The sequence below is a fragment of the Xyrauchen texanus genome, chromosome 5 (assembly GCF_025860055.1).
Source record: "Xyrauchen texanus isolate HMW12.3.18 chromosome 5, RBS_HiC_50CHRs, whole genome shotgun sequence".
Lineage (NCBI taxonomy): Eukaryota > Metazoa > Chordata > Actinopteri > Cypriniformes > Catostomidae > Xyrauchen > Xyrauchen texanus.
The window spans coordinates 32,824,741-32,830,740 of NC_068280.1; positions in this window are offsets into that span (position 1 = coordinate 32,824,741).

The following is a 6,000-nucleotide window of genomic DNA, read 5'->3' on the forward strand; positions in this document are numbered from 1 at the left end:
TACTATTTCCTCTACATATACTGTTGTTGAGCACTCTTCATACTCAAAGAGGAATTATTTTGTGATAAGAATGTATACTTTACAGGGTGTTCCTAATATAGTGCACTATTTAAGGAAATATTACACAATTTTGACCACATATTAAAGCATCTCACAAGCAAGAATGATAGCCATGCTGATACTCAGTGCCATATAATGATTCTTCTGTGCCGCCCACACCAATCAGTAGGGCATTGCCATGTTCTTGCCAAATCATGACAAAGCAAGAGTTGGAGGTAAGTGAAGCTCATTTATAAAATATAAAATATAATAAAAACATGGCATTGTAAGTACACTGACACAGACGACAGACTGCATGCCTGGGTCATCTGACAACCTACTTTTGCGGTCACCAGATGAACATGAAAGCTGCTTGTTTAGCTAGAAACATGTTAAATGGCATCTTGGAAGAACACAAGCTTGGTTTCCTGGGCAAAGGTCATGTTGTAGGTAGTCCTGTAGCACTTGCCAAACATTCTCCATGTCTGTTCCCTTTACAAAAAGCTTCACTACGATGTTGCGCTGCTAAGCGCTACGGGGAACAATTCTAGCTGTGAGCCGAGCTGAATAATGTGTGGAACACGTCAATGAACATTGACCGGAATTTATAGCCTCGGCTGATGTAATCATTAGATGCACCTGAGGCCAGGCTATAAATGGATACGTCACCAGGTGTCGTCAGAAACTCTTTTTTCAGAGCGATTCTGTTTCTGTGTGTTTCACACACCCTGTCAAAACTTTCTTTCCTCTGTTAGGAGATAGAATCAGTTAGGCAGTGTGCAGTGAACGTTGTTCTATTTTTCTCTTCTGTTTAGAAAATATGATATATATATATATATATTTCTAAAAAAAAATTTAAAAAAAAGAGAGAATGACTGAAAGCCGCAAACGGTGCGTGTTCCCCTCTTCTCGCTCTATAGCTGAAGAGGACACACATCAGTTTTTGCTGTTTGTTTGGGGGTAAGAGCACGCTGCTCTCACGTTGCAGCAGGGCGGGTGCGAGCACTGCGATTTGCTTTAACAGGCAGAGTGCGTCATGCTCGCCTCGCTTGCTTCCGGGAGTCAGCACTCACGAAAAGATTGTTCGTGGGATTCGTGCATGGATTTGGCTGAGGAGCAAGAGACGGGTTTACCCCTTTCTCTCACTCTCTCCCCAAACCCAGCTGGTCCTTCACATGATCTCGAAGCGCGTTCCGACGCTTCTTCGGATCATGAGGTGGATCGCGATTCTCTTCCCGCCTGCAAGCTTTCCGTCCGCGATAAAAAATCTACGGAGGGATTGCTCGATGTTGTTACTCATGCGGTTGCCAGATTGGACTGGCCACGCGAAAAAGATACCCCCAAACACTCAAAATTAGGGGATAGATTTTATCTTCCAGTCTAAGAAAGGGAACGCCTCATGGGTCCCTTCCCTTTCTTTGATAACCTCCATGAAGAGCTTTTTCGCTCATGGAGAACCCCTAAAAAAAAAATAAAAAAAATAATATATATAAAAAATATATATATTTTCTTCCCATGTTCACATACCCTCGACGTCATTATATTCGACTATCGTAGGTGCTGAGGCACGGGGGTATTCAGTGATGCTGCCGGTCGAAGAGACGCTTGCGGGCTATCTCTCGCCGGGCTCGGCATCGTCACTTAAGAAGCCCTCTCTCCCCTCAAAGCCTTGTAGGACAACATCCACTCTAGTGGGAAGGGCTTATCAAGCAGCAGGTCAGGCTGGTGCTGCTCTGCACACTATGCTGTTTTACAGGCGTACCAGGCTGACCTCCTGGATTACCTGAGTGTGGGTTCTGCGCTTGACGAGCAAGCCTCAGACCCACCTCGGTCCTGACTGAAGGGAGGCTCAAAAGCAAAGCGTGGCGAGTCGTGCTCCTCCTCCCAGGGATTGGGGACAGTCTCGCCGCCCTCGCCAGCCCCCGAAGCAAGACCTCAGGACTATAAATTCTAGTAAGAGAAAACCCTGACGGTCTTGCGCCTAGATTATTGATATTTGGTTAAAAAAACAAAACAAAAAAAACTCAATCTCCTGGTTAAAGGGGCCATGGTATGTGTTCCCCTTCCAGAGAGAGAGTTAGGTTATTACACTAAATACTTCCCGTTTCCCATGGAGGGTGAGGGGTGGCGTCTGGCTTAGATCTTAAAGCTTGAACTACCCGTGGGTGTTCAAGTCCAAGATGATGCCTGTCAAGACGGTCGTGTCTCAAGCCCTACAACTTGTTTGGCTGGTCACCATCGATCTTATGACGCACTTCTATACTTCATTTAGAAGTTCTGCCACAACATGAAAAGTTCCTGAGGTTCACTTCCAGGGTCAGGTTCTTTCACTCAGCCTAGCCCTTTTTACCCGCACATTCACAATGCATGATGTAGCGCTGGCTCCTTGCGACTCCGGGGCATCTGCATTCTGAATTACGTAGACGACTGGCTGATCCTAGCGCAGTTCCAGGAACTGGCAGTTCAGCACAGGGACATCGTCTTAGCTCATCTGTTTCTCTGGGGTTGAGGCTCAACGCCAAGAAAAGCGTCCTCTCTCCCACTCAGAACACTGTCTATCGGGGCATCGTATGGAGTTCAATCACAATGCGGGCACAACTGTCTCCCGCTAGGATTGAGTCCATTCAGATCACCCTGAGCAAAGTCAGGCTAGGTCAAGGTTGCACTGTTATCAGTATCAACGATTTCTAGGTCTCAGGGCGAACGCGTCCACGGTGATCCCTCTGGACCTTCTGCTCATGAGACCCTTTTTGTTGTGGCCAAAAGCCAGGGGATTTCTTCCAAGGGCCAAAACCCCTGGGCTAAATATTGTTACGCGCCTCAGGCTTCGTTCCCTTTCTATGTGGTTCAGACCCCAGTTTTCTGCCTTGGGTCCCACTCTAGGTGCGTCTTGATGTCGCAGACTGCTAACGACAGACGCCTCCCTGATGGGCGGGGTAGCGGCCTTAAGTGGTCATCCAGCTTAAGGGGATAGGAGGGTCGTCAGCTCGGTTGTCACAGTCACTGTCTCGGGTTAATGGCTGTATTTCTGGCCCTGAAATACCTCCTCCTGAGGCTGCCATGTCTTGGTGCGGGTGGACAATACAGCGGTAGCCTCTTAAATAAATCTTCAAGGAGACCCACATTCTTGTCAGCTGTATTTCTGACACGTCGGATTCTCCTTAGGGCCCAGGGTAAGCTCCTGTCACTCAGGTCAGTTATATCCCTGGATGCCCGTGATACTGGGAGCAGATTTACGGTCCAGACAGGAAATACCAACGGGGAGTTAAGAAATCCACCCTAAGGTAGTAGTTGCCCAGAGTTCAGCCAGCAAGGGTTTTTGCCTCTTACTGATAGCACCACGCTGGCCGAACAGGGCTTGGTTCTCGGAGCTAATCTCTTCCCTCGACGACTCGCCTTGGGCGATTCGAACAGGAAGGATCTTCTATCTCAGGCACAGGGCAATATTTCATCCCTGCCCCGAATTGTGGAATCTTTCATGTTTGGCCCCTAAGGGTACCAACTGAGGGACACAGGGCTTTCTCCTGAGGTTATCGAGACCTTTTTAAATGCCAGGCTTTTTCCACTTGGAACAAGTTTGGGTGAGATCTTAGGGCAGAAGAGGACCTCTTTGCCTCTATGGATAGCGCAATGTCTCCTCTACTTCTCCCTGAAATCACCCAGCCCCTTGGGTCTGGACGTTAAGACACATACATGACCCAGAATGCGTCTGTATGCATTTCTTTCCCCAGTTTCTCTGCTCCCGGGAGTCTTGGCGATGTTCACCAGCAAGGGTCTTGCCTCGTATTAATGGCGCTGCGCTGGCCGAACAGGATATGTTTCTCGGAGCTAATTCCTCTCCTCGACGGCTCGCCTTGGGTGATTCCAAACAGGGAGGACTTTCTCATCCTTGGCCCGAATTGTGAAACCTTTCATTCTGGCCCCTAAGGGTACCAAATGGGGTTCACGGGGTTTTCTCTTGGGGTTATCGAGACCATTTCTAGTGCTAGGGCTCCATCCACTTGGAACTGATCTGGGTAGATTTTACAGGGCAGAAGAGGACCTCTTCGCCTCTGTTGATAGCGCAATGTCTCCTCTACTTCTCCCCGAGTCGCCCAGCCCCCCCCCCTCGGGAGGGGCTGAACGTAGTAACGCAAATGCGCCTGCATGCGTTTCCTTCTACTAAAGTTCTTATTACAGAACCAGCTAACTGCCAGTTTGCTTCAGTTCTGGATTTTCTGTAGAAAGAACTGTCAGCGGGCACTTGCCTCGCCACTGCCAGGTTCTATGTGGCCACTGCGGTTTGCCACGGCTTGGTGGGTGGGGTGCCCTCAAAGAGGCATCCTCATTATTGCCCGGGCCTCACGAGTGCGCGGTCAAGCTTCGCCAGTAGGTTTCAGGGCGCACTCTACCAGAGGGCTCTCCTCCTCTAAAACCTTGGCTAGAGGTCTCCCTCTGCAGCAAGTTTGTGATGCGGCAGGTTGTCCTCTCCGCACACATTCATTAGATTTTTATAGTTTGGATGTTTTGCCACTCCGGGCTCTTATGCCCTTGAGTCGACATCTCAAGCTCATGTCTGGACAAGTTTGTGATGCGGCAGGCTGGTCCTCTCTGCTCACATTCATCAGTTTTTATGACAAGTTTGTGTTGCGATAGGGTTCTCTTCGCACACATTCATCGAACTTTATGGGCTAGATGCTTTGCTACTCCGGACGCTTATGTCCTTGAGTTGACATCTCAGCCCATGCCTAAACAAGTTTTTGATGCGGCAGGTTGTCCTCTCCGCACACATTCATTGGACTTTTTTAGTTTGGATGTTCTGCACGCCGAGCTCTTATGCCCTTGAGTCGACATCTCAGCTCATACCTGAACAAGTTTGTGATGCGGCAGGCTGGTCCTCTCCGCTCACATTCATCAGTTTTTATGACAAGTTTGTGGTGCGATAGGGTTCTCTTCGCACACATTCATCGAACTTTATGGGTTAGATGCTTTGCTACTCTGGGCTCTTATGCCCTTGAGTCGACATCTCAGCTCATGCCTGAACAAGTTTGTGATGCGGCAGGCTTGTCCTCTCCGCTCACATTCATCAGTTTTTATGACAATTTGTGTTGCGATAGAGTTCTCTTCGCACACATTCATCGAACTTTATGGGCTAGATGCTTTGCTACTCCGGACTCTTATGTCCTTGAGTCGAAATCTCAGCCCATGCCTAAACAAGTTTGTGATGCGGCAGGTTGTCCTCTCCGCACACATTCATTGGACTTTTTTAGTTTGGATGTTCTGCACTCCGGGCTCTTATGCCCTTGAGTCGACATCTCAGCTCATACCTGAACAGGTTTGTGATGCGGCAGGCTGGTCCTCTCCGCTCACATTCATCAGTTTTTATGACAAGTTTGTGGTGCGATAGGGTTCTCTTCGCACACATTCATCGAACTTTATGTGTTAGATGCTTTGCTACTCCGGGCTCTTATGCCCTTGAGTCGACATCTCAGCTCATGCCTGAACAAGTTTGTGATGCGGCAGGCTGGTCCTCTCCGCTCACATTCATCAATTTTTATGACAAGTTTGTGTTGCAATAGGGTTCTCTTCGCACACATTCATCGAACTTTATGGGTTAGATGCTTTGCTACTCCGGGCTCTTATGCCCTTGAGTCGACATCTCAGCTCATGCCTGAACAAGTTTGTGATGCGGCAGGCTGGTCCTCTCCGCACACATTCATCAAAATTGAATGGTTTAGATGTTTATGCTACTCCGGGCTCTTATGCCCTTGAGTCGACATCTGAAGCTCATGTCTGAGACCTCTCGCATTTTTGTGAGTACACTGCACAACCGTAGGGGCCTGGACAGCCCCAAGTGCGGCGGCGTGGGTATTGCGTTCCCCGTAGCGCTTAGCAGCGCAACATCGTAGTGAAGCTTTTTGTAAAGGGAACGTCTCGGGTTACATGTGTAACCCTTGTTCCCTGAAAAAAGCGGAACGAGAT